This window comes from Eurosta solidaginis, chromosome 2 (genome assembly GCF_040869045.1).
Source record: "Eurosta solidaginis isolate ZX-2024a chromosome 2, ASM4086904v1, whole genome shotgun sequence".
Classification (NCBI taxonomy): Eukaryota; Metazoa; Arthropoda; class Insecta; order Diptera; family Tephritidae; genus Eurosta; species Eurosta solidaginis.
Genome location: NC_090320.1, coordinates 195,308,865 through 195,328,457, shown reverse-complemented (window position 1 = coordinate 195,328,457; position 19,593 = coordinate 195,308,865). Strand labels below are relative to the sequence as shown.

The 19,593-nt window shown below is 35.7% G+C and overlaps 1 protein-coding gene across 7 annotated transcripts in view; it reads left to right on the top strand.

Annotated features, from left to right (window-relative positions):
- Window positions 1-19,593, top strand: part of LOC137240461 (protein phosphatase 1 regulatory subunit 14B) — a 115,001-nt gene that overhangs the window by 20,856 nt on the left and 74,552 nt on the right. Inside the window, exon 1 of one of the 7 annotated variants that reach the window (XM_067766756.1) lies at window positions 16,063-16,228. The exons of 5 other annotated variants lie outside the window; for them this stretch is intronic. The gene's annotated coding sequence lies outside the window, so the exon portion shown is untranslated. Of the gene's footprint in view, window positions 1-16,062; window positions 16,229-16,440; window positions 16,683-19,593 lie in introns of those variants that run through there. One more of the 7 variants, XM_067766754.1, reaches the window with a different exon arrangement.

The window sequence follows — 19,593 nt, the reverse complement described above, 5'->3', positions numbered from 1 at the left end:
ACTGTTTCTTTCGTCCCTGGATCGTCGTCGGATTTCAACTGCGACATGAGGTATTGTGTTCCTTTTTCATTCGTTGAAGCTCAATTTTCTAGTAATTAATCTGAATGTTTCCTTTCTAATCATACGGATCATTTTTTGTTGTATAATGGCCACATTCTTCTAAAAACTAAGCAGAACTGCAAACCATTCCATCTTTTCTTAACCTCTCTGAGCCAGTGCTGGAAGACGTGTGCCTTGATCAGCCGCAGGTGTACAAGGGCTTCATTTGCTCCTGTGACGTCTAAAGCCGATGCACGTCGTGCTTAGTCGCTTTCCATCTCGTTGACCTTTATATTAGTATGCCACGGCACTCAAATAATAATGTGTTTACTTACCAGGATGGATCACCACCTTCACTGATCAATCAGACCTGAAGTTATCGTCGTAGATGCCTATGGTACTGAGACACATTGATTCTGGAAAACTAAACCAACTTCGACTTTTTACAAACTGCATTAATTCAATCATATGCCTAATGTGTACAAGGAGCAAAATGTTTGATGGGTATACATGCTTAGATACAAATTAAAGTGCACTCTTCGCAGTTGCCATGCAAAGTACATAAATTAATTAAGTTATCAGACAGGCTGTAAATGTTTCCCATGTCATGTGATCCAATTGATCAGAAAATAGCACGAAATCATAAAAGAACAAAAAACAGAATAAGAAGCTGGTCTGATCTAGTTTATGTGGGTGCGAATAAAACAAAGTTGTTTCCACCTTGCACCCCAAAGTTTCGCAAGATTTTCTTAGCATCTTCTGGGGCGAGACTGTGATTCTTATTTGAGAAAAAAGATCAGACCAGCTTCTTATGAGTAAAAAAATGATATGAGTTAAACTGATCGGTAACATTTGTAATTTAAATTAAAAATTAATAAATTTAGTAAGCGAAAAACTGATTTTCTATACATTCATTCAATTGAAAAGTAGGTTTGAAACAAAAATGGGCAATTCAATTAATTTAGCACGGGCAAGCAAACAAATCTCTCTTCCATTCGCGACAACCATTCTCCCTGTCAACTTATTTTAAATGTAGGTATAGCAATGTAGGAATAGAAAGATTCTTCACTTGTAGGAATTCACAATGGTATGCACCATTGTCCGACATTAGGCCCGATTACATTGCACACGGTGGCTACGGACCACAACCACAAAAAAAGCAAAGCTTGATGACAACTGTAGCCAAGCACTGGCTACTTGATTACATTGAAAGAGGCAGGTCACATATGTATATAAATTATAGCAAACGGTGGCAAAAAATTAGGAAAAAGTTATATTGAAAACAGGACCAAAAGAATGATTTTAACTTATATTTTCTGTTAACTACCTCTATTAAAGATAAAGACGTCACTCTCTGTCGCTTGGCAAAAATAGAATTAGATTCAATCTGGCGACACCGGCATTCGTGATTTACAATCGTGTTGCTGTGTCGCGCCGAAAATAGCAACCCTCATAAGATCATGTGTAAAGCTGGAGTCATTGGTGCCGTATGTCGTATCGCTGTAGTCGTATCCCTAACGTAATCAACTGTTTATGGTTACGACGGTAAACCAAAAACCAATTGGTTGGCTGCGATACGGTTACGACCTTAGCGGCACCAATAATCGATTGCATTGATTCCCATAAGATTGGTCGAATCAGCTGTTATAAGGTTACCGATAAAGCACCAATGTCTGCAGCTTAAAAATAATTTGACAGATGTCGCTTTGCATCAGCCGTCGTGAATGTAAAGCTGCAGTTACCCACGAACGTACGTACAAAAAACGTGTCAGCTGACACGACCTATCTTACGTAGCCCGGAACGTAGAAATGAAAACAATTTTGATTTTTTCCGTAAGAACGTGTCAGCTGATCGCTCTCTCAATAGACAGAGTTGTCTAGCAAACTTATGCAAAAACTCATAATTAAAGTTTGAAATATTTTGGAAATGATTCGAAATAATTATGTAAAAGTGCAGATTATAAAAATTTAATCTATTTATACTTATTCAATATTAATTCCAGCCTTTTACAACATCAAAAATTAAAATAGAAAAAGCTAATCGGATGCATTGCGGCAAAGTTGTTAGCCGAATTTGTACCAACAACGCTTGAGTCTGAGCTACATATATAAATTTAAATTAATTACTTAAAGGCAGGGCATATTTTACAACCACGCAGAACTAAACCAGTTAGGACCGCATTCACAAGAACTGCAAAGGGTAACATCACAATGTAAAAAGTGTGAGTCGAAAGAACAAATGGGACAGTATTAGACCCATAACTTTTTTTAAGCTTTTGCGCAATATAATATTCCAAAATCATCTCCAAACAAAAGGAAATAAAAAATACTCTAATTTTTGGATGTGCAATTGCGAATTTTTAAATTGTTTTCCTTGCGTAAAAACTTCAATAATTTCAGAAACGGTTAGTCGTTGTGGGTGCTTTTTTCATGATAGCACCTAGGTCAAAGAAACGCTCGGAGCTTCATTTAAAGCAATTGGCCAACCGCTTGTATATTGTATATTGTATGTACACGCGCTGGATTAAACTTCAGGCATGTCAAAACACTACGCTCAGAACTGTCGCGTATCTTGCGTATCCTTACAGATATCTGATTGAAAGAGCCCCGCCTTCCAGGAACATAAGAAGTCATCTCCACAAGCACTTCGCAAAATTCAGCCATTTGAACGAAAAGAGTCATTCACAAAGAGTTGGCAAAGTCCTATGCCGATAAATGTCTGGCGAACCCCATTCTTAATGTCAAAGACTCGGAATTCGCAGTTTAGGAATGCAGACTTCCCAGGGAGACGAGCAGCCCTATGACACAACTTCGGTCTGGATATCTTAATAGCCCAGTTGGGAAATAAGCTCATGGCAAGCTTACTATTACTTGGTTCCCAAACAACTAACATGCTTTTGTTATCTGTTTATTCTATTTGAAAAAAAACTAACTACTTTTGTATGACAAAAGCCTAAAAAAACTTAGTCATGGCTATTTTTGCACTACTTGTCAACTAACTAGTAGCCAACTTTCAAGTGTAAAAGTGCAAAAACTAATATGCAAATTTTTTAGGCATATGTCCATAATTTTTTTTTTTTTCATTTCACAGTTACAGCGGTTGCCATGAACGCATGTCCTTACATGCAGTTATTAGCAGAATTTTTGTATTGTGCTCAAAGTCGATTACTTTCTGGAATCCCGTAAAATAGTCAATCATAGTTAGCCTTTTTGGCATCGAAGTTACGCTCTTACTTATCCAGAATCAATTCCGACATACGGAATGCATGCCCTTCATGTAGTGTGTCTTCACATGACACCAACCATCTTCTCAATTGCAATGTAGAACAAAGGCCTTTAACACTTATGTCTCTTTGTTGAAACTGCAAGTTTTCTTGGACTTCCTTTAGAGGATGTCGATGGGAAGTGATTGCACCTATTGGATGGGCCAAAGCATGAGCTCCAATCGGGACCAAATTGTATACGTAATATTTTTAGTCTTGGTGCTACCATCTGAAGGGGTGAGACAGGAAAAATCTTTAATTAGATTCATAATGAATACCTCTATAAACACAGGTAAACAATTATTGGCTATAATTATCTAAATTAGGCGGCAAAGAAGGAAAATTGCCCACAACGTCGAAATGTGCAGTAACTATTGTAAATCCACTTTGCTTAATTGAATGTAAGACTTTAGACCTGCAGAACATCAACTATTTTTATCACCCTTCAAACTTATTTTCTTTCCTAACTTGTCCGTATATCTCTGCTTTCATTCGTTTCGGAAACTTAATTTACTCAACTCTCCCTTTCGGTCTATCAAGGCCAGCAAACATCATTAAATCGCTGCTTATACGCCAAAACCCAGATACATGTACAGATATGGACAGCTGCTACCATTTAGACACCATTAATGATTGCACTCAAGGTCATGGTAGTAATTTTGGTCATCATTAACGTGAAGCGTATAAATTTGAATGGGAAAAGCGATGAGCAAACTTGTGCTTATAAAAATAGAAATGTGTATACTTCAGCAAGCAAAACTAAATCACTTTTAATGAAGTAGGCTCAAGTTTAAAGTTTTTGCAGAAGAGTTAAATTTCAAAGTAGTTTTATAAGTAATTTTATTATATTATGATGCGTTTAACATATACAAATGTACACATCAGTTCGTTGATTTAAGGTTTTCAAAAATATTTCTATATCTATATTATTACAATGCCATTTTATGTTCAAGAATGCTGTCGGTGAACTGGGCTAGGAGAACCGGATACTTAAAAAAACAGATAGTAATAGGTCAGACAGGAAGCCATTAACACGAAGCTCGATATCAAGATATTACAAAAACTGTAAAAGAATAACGACTCAAGCAACGAGAATCTGTTCTAAAACACCACATTACATTTCTAAGGGATCTTTGATTCCAATCTAAAGTAACCGAAGCTCGATTAAAAACGTCCAAACAATCGTTCAAATGTTCATCGTTCAAGTGTACTATAGCACATAATAGTAGTTCTATATAAGTAAAATTAAAGTTGAAAGTTTAACCTACATTTTTATTTATTTTTATTAAATGTTCCCCCTATACTCTGAGAGGCTGCTCGTGGTCAGCTACCAGGTCGCGTTTCCATTCTTACAAAAGTTTGCCCCGGACTTAAGACCTTCCGTCTGCTGTCGAAATTTTGGCGGCTAGCAGTTCAAGCTCCTCCCACTCACGCCTTTCTAACTTTGCTTTTTCCTTCCTGTAAAGGCGTCTCACTCTCCTCTTCAACTCGCTGCAGCGTTCACCCACTCTACTTGTTGCGTTGGCTTTCAACGTAGCCCTGTAAGCTGCGTTTCTTCTTTCGTAACAGTTGGTTTTCTAACTAATTGTTTCTTTACCACTGCTCCTGTATTCCGTCGGTTTAACTTGTGCTAGCGGAGAGCAGATGTTAGAGCCGAGTTGCAAAATCATTGGCAGTATGTTGCGATTGCAGCGTTTTGACGTATAGCTTTCCTTGTGTTTTTTGTTCCTTGCTTTTAGTCGCGCAGATGCCGCCAAGTATTACGGCTGCAACGAGATTGTGAGCCTATATCAGGTCCTCGATCATGTGTACATCTCATCTGAAACACCAGAGGTAGTTACATGTATTTATTGTAATAGCCATTTAGCTTGATGTATATTTGTATGCTGAAACCCAATGCTGGCTATGACCATGTTTCGGCTACCGGCGAAGTTGATCACCCTCAGCCCATTAGGGGAAGTTTCATTGTGGAGGCTGTACTTTCCGACAGTGGGGCCAAAAACACCTCCTCTGTTTCCCCTGCGTTAAACCCGCCAACACGAGTTTTTATAATGGCGGTGGCAGCGCTCAAAGAATGTATTCTTCATCTCATCGTCCTTCTCCACCATCGCTGCATGGGCACAGATGAATGATATATTAAAAAAATTTGATTTTATTCGAATAACGGCAAAACTTTCGTCCGCAGTCGTGTACGTATGTACTTGGCGACTAAGTCTCTCTCGCACCACAAACCATCCAACACCGAAACTGCGCTTTTTTGCATGACCACTCCAGTATATGTCACAATTTTTAATCTTTTTTTCCCCTACTCGTCCCTCGCATATCTTGGATGGCGATGATGTCGGCTTTTGCTTTCACGAGAACATTAACTAGCCGGATCTCGTCACCAATCCCCCAAAGTAATGTACATTCCAAGGCAATGCCCTTAAATTTTAAGCCTTTCAACATTTGCCGATGCCGTCATCAAAAAAGGAGTTTCTCTTTCTCCGAAGCTTTGCTAGCCTGTTTATTGGAGTCTGCTTTTATGTGGTGAGCCCCAAGTACAGCGCGCAACCCGCTCAGTGGAGATGAGGCATGATTCACGTTTTTATAGCCGCTTGCCCAAGTCAGACGCCACCTTGCGGCGCACCTTATGACGATCAGAGCTGGTGATGAAGTCCCCGAGCTAGCCCTTAAACCGATTATGACGTAGTGGCCTAGCTGGGCTGTCGCCTTCTAACGTTAGCTCACCAGAAAACGGATGCTCAGCGTTTAGCCATAGGATACTTGGCCGCATGTGACAAGTAGTGAGCTGCTTGAACCGCATACAATAGAATAACCCTGGACATTCCCAATGGCGATCAAAAGATTTCCCCGATCAAATGGACTCTACACACGGCTCTACTGATAGAGTTAAACTAAACAAGTAAAAGTGTCTAAGTTCGGGTGCAACCGAACATTACATACTGAGCGTGAGCTTCAATTGTACATTCATTTCAGATAAATTACTTTTCTACATAACACGTGGCACCGCCCATTTAAAAAAATGTCTCCCCATATCCTCTTACAATAAAACTTGATAAGTGAAACATAATTGATTCAAAACTATTTTTTACTAAGTTATAGCTTATTATTCTAGTCTACGACCCTTTTAAACCTTTTAAACTTGTTTTATATCTAAGTTTCCGTGGTCTTTAACCGATCTCGTCCATTTTTTCTAGAAATATTTCCTGCTATAGGGAAAATTTGTGTACCCAATTTTATTACGATCCGTTAATTTTTCTTCGAGTTATGGCTCCCGAAATATAGAAAATTGCTTAGTCATAAAAGGGGAGGTGCCACGCCCATTTTTTAAAATTTGAAGTTTTTCCTATTTATTGTTATAAATCCACTTGGGAAATGAAATACCATTGATATAAGGCTCTTTTTTGCAAAGATATATTTTATTTATTGGTCCACGACCCTTTTAAATATCTTTTATATAAAAGTGGGCGTGGTCCTTAACCGATTTCGTTAATTTTTCTTCAAAGCATTCCTTATAGTAAAGGCAACCTCTCTGCCGAATTTTGTGACGAGAGGTTTAACTATTTTTGATTTATGATTAATAATATTTGTAAAATTGATTTTATCACAGGTGGGCGGTGCCACGCCCATTTTAAAATTGTTTTTTCAAATTTTTATCAAGAGTCTCAGTATCAGTCCACATGTCAAATTTCAACATTCTAGGTGTGTTATTTACTAAATATGTAATCAGGTTTTTTGTGTTTTCTAAAATGTTATATATATAAAAAGTGGGCGTGATTATCATCCGATAAGCTCGTGTACCAAATTTGGTGAAAATATCTCAATATTTATACCTGTACAACCAACCGTTATCCAATCCAAGTTAATATACTCTGTGTGCAAAGCACGCTGAGTATAATAAATAATGTTATATCATTAAGCTGAAAACATTAAATTTGAGAGAAGGAAAATATAAAAATAAATTCCCTTTCTTTTTACAATAAGATTCCTTACTTTTATATGCGAATTTTCCAACACACATTCGGTGTTTTTCTAAAAATCTGAGAGTGAAATTTTTGGAAATAGATAAGTATAACAATTCAAGAAATTGGCTGTACCCACTCACAAATTACTGAACTATGTCGATCCAAGCACTACAGATCGGCTCCATAAATACTCTGTACTGACAATACCCTCAACCTTAAAAAACACTATTTTAAAGGTACTTCAATAAGTAAGACTCATATTTGTTACAAGACAAACACCCCAACAACAATAAATATAATAAAAGGAAAGACCGCAATATCCAACTCTTTGTAAGTTAGAAAGGCGAACAAGCAAAAGAAACCGGTCAGGTTCTCACAAAAAAATTTCCATAAAAGCGAAAATTAAAAACTGAATGAAACACATATACACATATGGTAAATCAATACAAAACAAACAAAAACAATATAGCGGTTGACAAATAATTATTAGCCAGCATCAATTGCTTACGAAGCAGGAAAGCCAAATACGGCTTTCACTTACATACATACATACATATGTACATATGTACAAATGTGTGTCGTATTTTGTTTCTTTTCATTAAATTCAAGTGCCATATTATATTTATGCTAATTTCTTTCAACTTTATTTATTCTATCACGAAATACAATTTTTCAGTTTTTTTGCGATATCTCTTGGCCGCAATTTCCAAAAATGTTTATTTATATTTGGTTGAACGAGTCTGGTTGGAAACGTGTTTTGCATAAACAAAAAAATACGTTACTTTTTCACATGACTGCGTGTGGCAAAATATTAATGATTGAGCTCTTGATTTATTTCCAATGCTAATAAATTAGTGGCAGTTATGAGTTTGAAGTTGTAACGTACTCTACTGGTAAGTTGTTTTCTGGTTCAAGTTCTTTTATCTTTCATAACAAATCTAGCGTCGAAGAAACGTGTAATATATACGCCCTCGCCTAAGCCACTAAGATTGTGTTAGAGTGATGAGAAAATCGCAATTCGCTGTCGCGTTATAAATAACAACAAAAAGTGTATATATGTAGCTGAGGTCGTGAGATTATGAAACACTTTTTTTTTTAATTTGGCCGAATATTTGCTAGTAAACAACTTTTTCGAAAAATATTAAAGATTGCTCTTGTGGTGCGAGCAATAATGAAATAAATGCAGGCATAAGTTTCTACGGGGTCTACGATATGCGACGGTTCTTTTCTCTTTGCTGCCAGTGTATCGCTTTTCTGCGCACTCTCTTCTGTTTCCTTCCGCCTTTTTATAGAGGTCAGGCACATTCTGGCTGAATTAGTTAGTGCAAATTAATGCTGTAATGCAGTTTTGCAAAAAAGCCTCTTAAGCAGTTTTTCAGTACAATTTCAACTCAGTTTGTCAGTAAAACTACGCTCAGACTACGTTTGCATTTGCCCTAACCTACAATTAATCCACAATAGATAATCTGGGCATTCACATACGTATATCCCGTCCCTAGGAACTATATTACTACCTATATGGTTCTTTGTATATGAAAAAAAAATCGGCATCTCTAAAATTTGTTCCTACTTACTTAATTGGCGTCAATTGGTCACAAAAAAGGAATTTAAATCATTTTCCACCTTGTCAAGCAGTCAAGTATCTTCTGGGGAGCCACTGAACATCTGTTTAGTGGTGAGCTAATGTGACAACCTGGCTAGGCCATACTGACATAATGGGTTTAAGAGTTAGTTGGGGATTTCATCAGCAGCCCCTGTCCACCACAAGGTGCGGCTGCAAGCGGGCATCTGTATTAAACTGATTATACAGTTTTTCTGTCAACTGTAACTGAAATTTCAACTGAGTCAAAGCGGCCGATTTAGCAGGGTTAGACTTTAGTTAGTCTATCAGCTGTTTCCGTTCTTGTTTGTTTTGATTGTAAAATGTTATGTTGAACAAATTCAAAAGTTATACCAATTACCTACAGAAATTTTATGAAATCAGAAGTTTGTTTAATGAAAGTAACAGCTTCCTCTTTAAGAATATCTAAGGTGTAAACATCCTGCTCTTTTGTTGGAATTGTAAGAAAATGCATACTTATACATAAATTGTTTACAAAAACAAAGCGCGTGATGGAGTAGTTATTCAGGTTATGTTGAAATTATTGTAAGGTTTTTGTTTGTTATATATATTATATAAATAAAATTAAATTGACTTAAATAAACAAAAATAAAAATATGGCGGAGCAGCTAAAGACATCTGCCTTTGCACTGCTATGAATGTTGGAGATTCGAGTTCAATGTTCAGCTCCCTAAAAGCTAGCTGATGAGAAGTGAAATTCAGAAACATGTCCTAGTATCCATCGCCGTTTATAAACTTACAATTTTTCTCTAATATCAATAACAAAAAGCATTGTATAAAACAATATGAGCAAAGCTCGCTAATTAAATACATATGAAAAATAAAAAAAGATAAAAATAAAAAAAAAAAATGTAAGGAGCGAGGCTGAGTTTCTCTTCTAATTTGCGTCGTGCTCCTCTTGCTTTTCCCTACAAATTGGCCGGACGGGACCTACATGTTTTATGCCGACTCTGAAAGGCATCTGCAAGGCAGATGAGTTTTCACAGAGAGCTTTTCATGGCAGAAATACATCCGGAGCGCTTGTCAAACACTGCCGAGGGGTGACCCCGGTTAGAAAAAATTTCTTCTAATTGGAAAACCTTATTTCTAAAATTTTGCTGTTGCTTTGCCCGGGGTGTGAACCCAGGGCACACGGTGTGGTAGGCGGAGCACGGTACGATGGTATCACACCACGGTGGCCGCCGAAAGAAAAAATTTTATAAAATGAAACAAAATAAAATAAAATAAAAAGATATATATAGGTAAAGCCCAAAATGTTAACTACATACAAGGAGAGAAAAAAAAATTAAAATGTCATTAAATGAAATAAAGTAAAATAAAATTAAATAAAACAAAAAAAAAGTGTTAAAAAATGTTATAAAATAAAAAACAGAATTAGGTGATAAAGTACAGTAAAACATTATAAAATTTAATTAGATGATATAAAAAAATTAAATGAATTAAAAAACAAGTAAGGAAAGCTAAGTTCGGGTGTAACCGAACATTACATACTCAGCTGAGAGCTTTGGAGACAAAATAACGGAAAATCACCATTTAGCAAAATGAACCTAGGGTAACCCTGGAATGTGTTTGTATGACATGTGTATCAAATGGAAGGTATTAAGGAGTATTTTAAGAGGGAGTGGGCCATAGTTCTATAGGTGGACGCCATTTAGGGATAACGCCATAAAAGTGGACCAGGGCTGACTCTAGAATTTGTTTGTACGATATGGGTATCAAATGAAAGGTGTTAATGAGTATTTTAAAAGGGAGTGGGCTTAGTTCTATAGGTTGACGCCTTTTCGAAATATCGCCATAAAGGTGGACCAGGGCTGACTCTAGAATTTATTTGTACGATATGGGTATCAAATAAAAGGTGTTAATGAGTATTTTAGAAGGGAGTGGGCCTTAGTTCTATAGGTGGACGCCTTTTCGAGATATCGCCATAAAGGTGGTCTAGGGGTGACTCTAGAATGCGTTTGTACAATATGGGTATCAAACGAAAGGTGATAATGATTATTTTAAAAGGGAGTGGGCCTTAGTTATATGGGTGGACGCCCTTTCGAGATATCGCCATAAAGGTGGACCAGGGCGACTCTAGAATTTGTTTGTACGATATGGGTATCAAACGAAAGGTGTTAATGAGTATTTTAAAAGGGAGTGGGCCTTACTTTTATAGGTGGACGCCTTTTCGAGATATCATTATAAAGGGGGGCCAGGATTGACTCTAGAATTTGTTTGTACAATATGGGTATCAAACGAAAGGTGATAATGAGTATTTTAAAAGGGAATGGGCCTTAGTTCTATAGGTGGACGCCTTTTCAAGATATCGCCATAAAGGTGGACCAGGGGTGACTCTATAATGTGTTTGTACGATATGGGTATCAAATTAAAGGTATTAATGAGGGTTTTAAAAGGGAGTGGTGGTAGTTGTATATGTGAAGGCGTTTTCGAGATATCGACCATCGACCAAAATGTGGACCAGGGTGACCCAGAACATCATCTGTCGGGTACCGCTAATTTATTTATATATGAAATACCACGAAAAATATTCCTGCCAAGATTTCAAGGGCTTTTGATTTCGCCCTGCAGAACTTGTTCATCTTCTTCTACTTAATATTGTAGGTGTCACACCCATTTTACAAATTTTTTTTCTAAAGTTATATTTTGCGTCAATAAACCAATCCAATTACCATGTTTCATCCCTTTTTCGTATTTGGTATAGAATTGTGGCATTTTTGCATTTTTCGTAATTTTCGATATCGATAAAGTGGGCGTGGTCATAGTCGGCTTTCGGGCATTTTTTATACCAATACAAAGTGGGTTCAGATAAGTAAGTTAACTAAGTTTAGTAAAGGTATATCGATTTTTGCTCAAGTTCTCGTGTTAACGGCCGAGCGGAAGGACAGACGGTGGACTGTGTATAAAAACTGGGCGTGGCTTCAACCGATTTCGCCCTTTTTCACAGAAAAAGTTATCGTCCTAAAATTGGAAGGATTGGTAAATTTTTGCTCGACTTATGGCATTAAAAGTATCCTAGACAAATTAAATGAAAAAGGGCAGAGCCACGCCCATTTTGAAAATTTCATTTATTTTTGTATTTTGTTGCACCATATCATTACTGGAGTTGAATGTTGACATAATTTACTTATATACTGTAAAGATATTAAATTTTTTGTTAAAATTTGACCTAAAAAAATTTTTATTAAGCATACATATAGTAATAGGTGTAAGGTTCATGCCAATTTTCATCATGATTCCTTCAACGACTGCCAAATTACAGCTTGCAAAACTTCTAAATTACCTTCTTTTAAAAGTGGGCGTCGCCACGCCCATTGCCCAAAATTTTACTAATTTTCTATTCTGCGTCGTAAGTGCAACTCAACTACCAAGTTTCATCGCTTTATGCGTTTTTGGTAATGAATTATCGCACTTTTTCCGTTTTTCGAAATTTTTGATATCGAAAAAGTGGGCGTGGTTATAGTCCGATATCTTTCATTTTAAATAGCGATTTGAGATGAGTGCCCAGGAATCTGCGTACCATATTTCATCAAGATACCTCAAAATTTACTCAAGTTATCGTGTTAACGGACGGACGGACGGACGAACGGACATGGCTCAATCAAATTTTTTTTCGATCCTGATGATTTTGATATATAGAAGTCTATATCTATCTCGATTCCTTTATACCTGTACAACCAACCGTTATCCAATCAAAGTTAATATACTCTGTGAACTCTGCTAAACTGAGTATAAAAATAAATAGAGAAAAGGGAATAAGTGGTATGGGAAATGGTAGGAGAGGAGAGGAAAGAAGAGAAAAAGGAAAGGATAGGAGGAAAGGGAAGGTAACAAAAAGAAAAGAAAGGAAAAAAGGAAATAGGGAAGGAAAACGAAAAAGGGATGAAAGGAAGGAAAGAAAGGGAAAGCACGGGTGTAGTTCCATTTGTAATGGTTGAATTTCAACCTCTGGGTAAACTCAAGTAGTTTTCATTAAAATAGCATCAAAAGTTCCTTTGATTTCTTGTTTCCATATGCAGTCATTAAAATTCATTTTAAATTTAGAAATATTTTTTGTATCCTAACCCACCATAATTCGAATTTTGTTCTAATTTTATTAATGATTTTTATTTACAACAACAGTTCACTGAACTCGGACGTATTACGGCATCGCACGGTCCAATTGTGGTTTTACTGGATCAAACTTTTAAGTACCCAAAATAAATTATGCCATATTTGGTTAATCTACCGTATTTGCAAATAAATTATTTTTGCCGCATCGAAAGCTACTTGTATTGTTAAACATTCAAGGTTTATTTGCTGCTACCCAAATTCGTAAAATGTTAACAAAATAATTTAATTAAGAATTGAAATAAAATTTATTGCTTACGCTTGGCATTGAATAATGAATTCCATAGGCATGTATTTACTTATGTACATACGTGTATAGCCGCTTTTGTATTTGTATGTGTTAACATTTATTTCGAAAACTTTACTATAATAATAAATTATTTTAATGAAATGCAATGGTATTTTCAATTTAATTTAATTAATTTGATGGCAGTGAATTTAAATGCTTTCAATTTTGAAATCTTCACGAAGCAATTTATTTTATTATTTCTTTTATTTTTGGCCTGTGCAAGATTACATTTTATTTATATTTAATAATAAACAAAATTTTCAATTATTAAAATAAGTCATTACTATTTAAATATACAATGTGCATATCGCACACCTAGATCAAAAGCGAGCTAACTCCAAAGTCTGAAATTTTTAAGTTATAAGTACGTTATAATACCTCCACTAATCAGCGAAAAAGGATTTGTAAAACATAAAAGTTCCATCGGCGCTTATGAGCAGATCAGACAGTTTCTCGCGTTTTCTGAACATTTAGATTTTTGGAGTTGATCGCGGCTTTGATCCGGGTGTGATGTATCAGTTGGTCAACCAAAGGCCTATGTTAGCAACATAGTATTTTATATAAGCTTTCATGAAATCAAATAAAAATAACAGTACATAAATTATTATTAACCTGCATATATAAAAATACACAATTTTCGATCATAATCCTCAATTCCGTAAAATTTCTTTTCATGTTTTTCCTTCTTTGCCACAACCATTGCTGGACCACGAAAATACATTTTTATTAAGGATATGAATCCCGGGCTTGTAACAATATAAACCTCAAAACTCACGCGATTATATGCTAACAATCTCGGGATTTTTTACTTTTGCAGAAGCATCTGAGAAATAGATACAAAATTTCCTTTTTCGCTAATTAAATATAAAAACAAGTAAGGAAGGTTAAGTTCGGGTGTAACCGAACATTACATACTCAGTTGAGAGCTATGGTGACAACATAAGGAAAAATAACCATGTAGGAAAATGAACCGAGGGAAACCCTGGAATGTGTTTGTATGACATGTGTATCAAATGAAAGGCATTAAAGAGTATTTTATGAAGGAGTGGGCCATAGTTCTATAGGTGGACGCCATTTAGGGATATAGCCATAAAGGTGGATCAGGGTTGACTCTAGAATGCGTTTGTACGATATGGGTATCAAAAGAAAGGTGTTAATGAGTATTTTAAAAGGGAGTGATGCTTAGTTCCACAGGTGGACGCCGTTTCGAGATATCGCCATAAAGGTGGACCAGGTGTGGCCCTAGAATTTGTTTGTACCATATGGGTATCAAATTAAAGGTATTAATGAGGGTTTTAAAAGGGAGTGGGCCTTAGTTCTATAGGTGGACGCCGTTTCGAAATATCACCATAAAAGTGGACCAGGGGTGACTCTAGAATGTGTTTGTACGATATGGGTATCAAATTAAAGGTATTAATGAGAGTTTTAAAAGGGAGTGGTGGTAGTTGTATATGTGAAGGCGTTTTCCAGATATCGACCAAAATGTGGACCAGGGTGACCCAGAATATCATCTGTTGTATACCGCTAATTTATTTATATATGTAATACCTGCCACGATTTTAAGGGTTTTTTATTTCGCCCTGCAGAACTTTATCATTTTCTTCTACTTAATATGGTAAGTGTCACAACCATTTTATAAAGTTTTTTCTAAAGTTATATTTCGCGTCAATAAACCAATCCAATTAACTCACCATGTTTCATCTCTTTTTTCGTATTTGGTATAGAATTATGGCATTTTTTTCATTTTTCGTAATTTTCGATATCGAAAAAGTGGGCGTGGTCATTGTCGGATTTCGTTCATTTTTCATACCAAGATAAAGTGAGTTCAAGTAAGTACGTGAACTAAGTTCATTAAAGATATGTCGATTTTTGCTCAAGTTATCGTGTTAACGGCCATGCGGAAGGACAGACGAACGACTGTGTATAAAAACTGGGCGTGGCATCAACCGATTTCGCCCGTTTTCACAGAAAACAGTTAACATCATAAAATCTATGCCCCTACCAAATTTCAAAAGGATTGGTTAATTTTTGTTCGACTTATGGCGTTAAAAGTATCCTAGACAAATTAAATGAAAAAGGGCGGAGCCACGCCCATTTTGAAATTTTCTTTTATTTTTGTATTTTGTTGCACCATATCATTACTGGAGTTGAATGTTGACATAATTTACTTATATACTGTAAAGATATTAATTTTTTTGTTAAAATTTTACTTTAAAAAATTTTTTTTTTTAAAGTGGGCGTGGTCCTTCTCCGATTTTGCTAATTTTTATTTAGCACATACATAGTAATAGTAGTAACGTTCCTGCCAAATTTCATCATGATTACTGATACTGATTTAAAAAAATTCAATCAATATAAACGAGTAAATAAAATATCTTGAAGTTGCTTGCAAGAAAAGTGAACTAAGAAGTGACTGGAAATATAATCCCGAAAATCTATGAAACCAAACCTTGAAAAATTTTCAATCCTAATCCATACGTAAAGTCAAGAATGTAGTTATGCTTGATTGTCTTTCAACATAGCTCAATGCTGGCGTGTAAGAAGAATTGAAAATGAAGAAGAAAAAACTCATTAACGTGACCAAGCGAACACCTACTTATAAGATTAAATCAGTGAAACAGCGTGCAAACTGAAGTTATTACAGCTTTGCATGAGACTAAGAGGAAGTGCCATATAAACTTAGAAGAGAAATAGATAGATATAAAAACAACCGAGACGCATGAAGATATAATACAGCTGACCTGCATTTAGTTACCCACTCATACACTTTCGTTAAGTGAATTTGGCGGCACAGTTTAAGCGCCTTTAAAATGTGTGACAGACTCGGAATAGTGGAATGAAATACGGTCAAAGAGTCATGAAAAGCACATAAGACCTACAACCAAACAAAATATTGAAAATAAAAATTTCCATTTGGAAAAAGTTTGCGCATATTTTTGTATGTATGCAATTTGATGACAGTAAAATATTTGGAATCAGTGATGTTTTGCTACCCACCTGGTATTTTTCTGACTACATAAGATTTTTGAAAAGTGGGCATTTTGTCGAAAATCCTAGTCTGTTTGCCCCAAACCATTGATAATTAAGTAAATGTACCCCATAAATTAAACTGTAAAATTTTGGAAAAGTGGGCGGAGCCACGCCCACGTATATGTAGGTTTATATGAATGTGTCATTTATACATATTTAGACCCTCGTAGATGATCGCACTATAGGGCGGTGATACAACATATGTTTTGCAAGAAGTGAAAGAGCAAGTATTTTTCCTATATTATAAATAAAAGTTGTTGTGTGTGTTTGTGTCACCTATGGCCGACCAAAGTGTTTAACCGATCTTGACGAAAATTTCACGTGGTCTCCAGGTTTTTTCGAGCTATATAAAACTTGAAAACGTGAGTGGTGTCAGGCCCTTACTAGGAAATATTTAAATTCACTCTATCTCCGTTTTATTTGAACCAGGTATACAATATTTAGTATAGAAATTCCAAATATCAAAAAATTAAGGGTCGTGGTGGAAGGAGTAGAAATGAATACTGAGGTAAGGAGCATTAGTGAAAGTGGAACTGGGGCAGAGTTGGAGTGAATCAAAAACTTTTAACTTGTTATATTAGCTATATATAAATATATTTCGAAATATATATATATATTTCGAATATGAGGTTATTTAGGGCGGCCGCCGTGGTGTGGTGGTAGCGTGCTCCGCTAATCATACCGAGGATGCCTGAGTACCGGGCAAAGCAACATCAAAAATTTAGAAAAATGTTTTTCAATTGCAAAACAAGTGTTCTAAGCGGTGTTACCCCTCGACAGTGATTTGGCAAACATGTCATTAAAAACTTATCAGCGGAAACTCATCTGCCTTGCAGATGCCGTTTGAAGTTGTCGTAAAACATGTAGGTCCCGTCCCGCCGATTTGTAAGAAAAATTAAAAGGGGCAAGACGCAAATTGGAAGAAACGCTCCGTCTAAAATCTTTTCGGAGGCTATTGCGCCTTTTATTTATTTATATATTTTTTTTAATGAGTTTATTTAGGTGAGGGAGGTAGAGAGCTTGGGAGTGGGAGTCGAAGCGCCAGTTGTAAGAGGGAATGAGAGCGCGAGTGATACAAGTATTTAAATTTGCTATATCTCTGTAGTTATTAAATTCTGTATGTGAGGCTATATGTAGGTGGCAGAGATAGAGGGTGTCGAAGTAAAATTAGGAGTGAGAGTATGAATGGAACAAATGTGCAAATTCGCGCTATCTCCGTAATTATTTGAAGGGGTATCCAAAATTTGGTATATAGATTCCATAAATGAATTAGCTTAGGTGGGAAAGGTAGATGGAGTGGAAGACGGAGTAAGAGTGGGAATGGGAGTGGGACTGAGAGTGGGGGTGGAAGTGAAAATATGTTTGGGAGAGAGAGGGAGAGTTATAATGAGAAGGGAGTGGATATAAATGGAATAAGGAAAGGACAGGAAAAAGAAGGAGACCTGGAAGAAAAAGTAGTAAAGTTTGTAGTCTATTCGATGATATAGAGAGCGATAGAGAAGGGAAGTCCACTATCCAAAATAGAGCAGAACGACGTCTGCCGGTTATGTAGCAATTCATAAAATAATACAACTTGGCGCGATATTCCTCCGACTAAGACAATGTAGACCTTACGCGCCATTATGTAGAGTAGTTATTAAAATTGTTTTCCTCGAATTGGCGAATCCGACAAATTCGCGGCGACTCCAAATGGCATCTGCAAGGTACATATGTAGATGAAGTTTTGCTAAGAAGCTTTTCTTGGCAGAAATACGCTCGGAGTTTGTGCCAAACCAGCAAAAACTATAAATCAAAAGACTGCTATGACTTACCACAGGGGCTTCTAAGCGTTTATAATCTTTATTCTTGGCAAGATATGTACATTGCTTTATAAAAAAACGTATCTGTTTGCCTAAATTTTTGCCAGTATTGTATGTTAATAAATAAAAGATTTTGTCATATTCGCTTGATGTTTAGAGCATACATACTTACACATGTATGAATGTATATCGCTCATACGATGACTTAAGATGATGGCTGACATACAAATTCTTTTGCAAAAATTTAGATTATTTAAGAGGACACATATTCGCATATATATATCAGTGCTGCTCAAAATTTTTTATATTGAAGTGCAAATCACAATACATGTACAAAATTGTATATACACTGAGTTTTCTTTGTATTTAAAAAATTTAATTTTTAAATTTTCAAAAAGCTCATAGGTTTTAATAGATCGATTCCTTAAAACATTTCGTAAATCGCAATATCATCACAATACTAAAGAAAGATTAGTTTTAATTCTCATAATCCACCACAGCAACTTCCTTCAACACCGGTTGACATTTATTTCAATTGTTATTGTCATAAGTATGGCATTCAGATCATCTCCACCAACTTTTTTTTACGATACATGAATTATTACCAAATTTACAGCTTCGGAATTGTGGTAAAAAAATTGAGTCTAAAGAGGGCGGATCCACTCGCATGACATAAAGTGAACGACCATAACTTCTATTGACCTTGCCCAGATGGCTACAAAGTCAACTTAAGTTATGATCGTGTTAAATAGTCATAGCGTCAAATTAACATGGTTACAATTTCAATGATCTTGCTTTTCTGAAATTTACCTATATATTTATTTATGAATCTACATATTGGATTTCTCTGCTGTTTAGTTCTTAACTGGTTATAAGTGCTGTGGGAATGGACGTGAATTCGAGTAGCTGCTGTTTTTTTTTTTTACAAAGAATTGAGCCTCACAAAGGCAACTCTTTTTCTCAAGTGGCCAAAAAGTCAACTACTTTGCTTAGCACCTTCCCCTATTACAATTTTATTAACTCTCGTTGAGCACAATTATGTTTTATTGTGTCGTTATATATTTCTTCAATCGTTTGTTTTTTATTTTATGATTTTATTTCAAATTCTCGGATTTGGCGCTCCTTTTCCTATATTTTGGTCCAAATTTAGTAAAAAACACATAAGAGAACTTATTAAATTAAAAGTTTAAACAAATTTGAAAAAATGGCGAGCCTACTTTTGCTGTATCAGGTTTCATTTCAGTACAAAATAGCATTAAAAGCTAGGCAGGTGAGGACTCCAAATAAGAAAAACAGGAAATTTTTTTTCCTTATTGTTATTATTTTTTTCGGTGCAGTTTTTACTTGTATTGCAGGACTTTTTTAAAACAAAATAAGCACTATTCACCTATTAAATAGTAGAACTTTAAGTTTGCAGTCCATTAATTATTTACTAAAACAAGAAATTGTTTTTCCTTATTGATAATATTTTTTA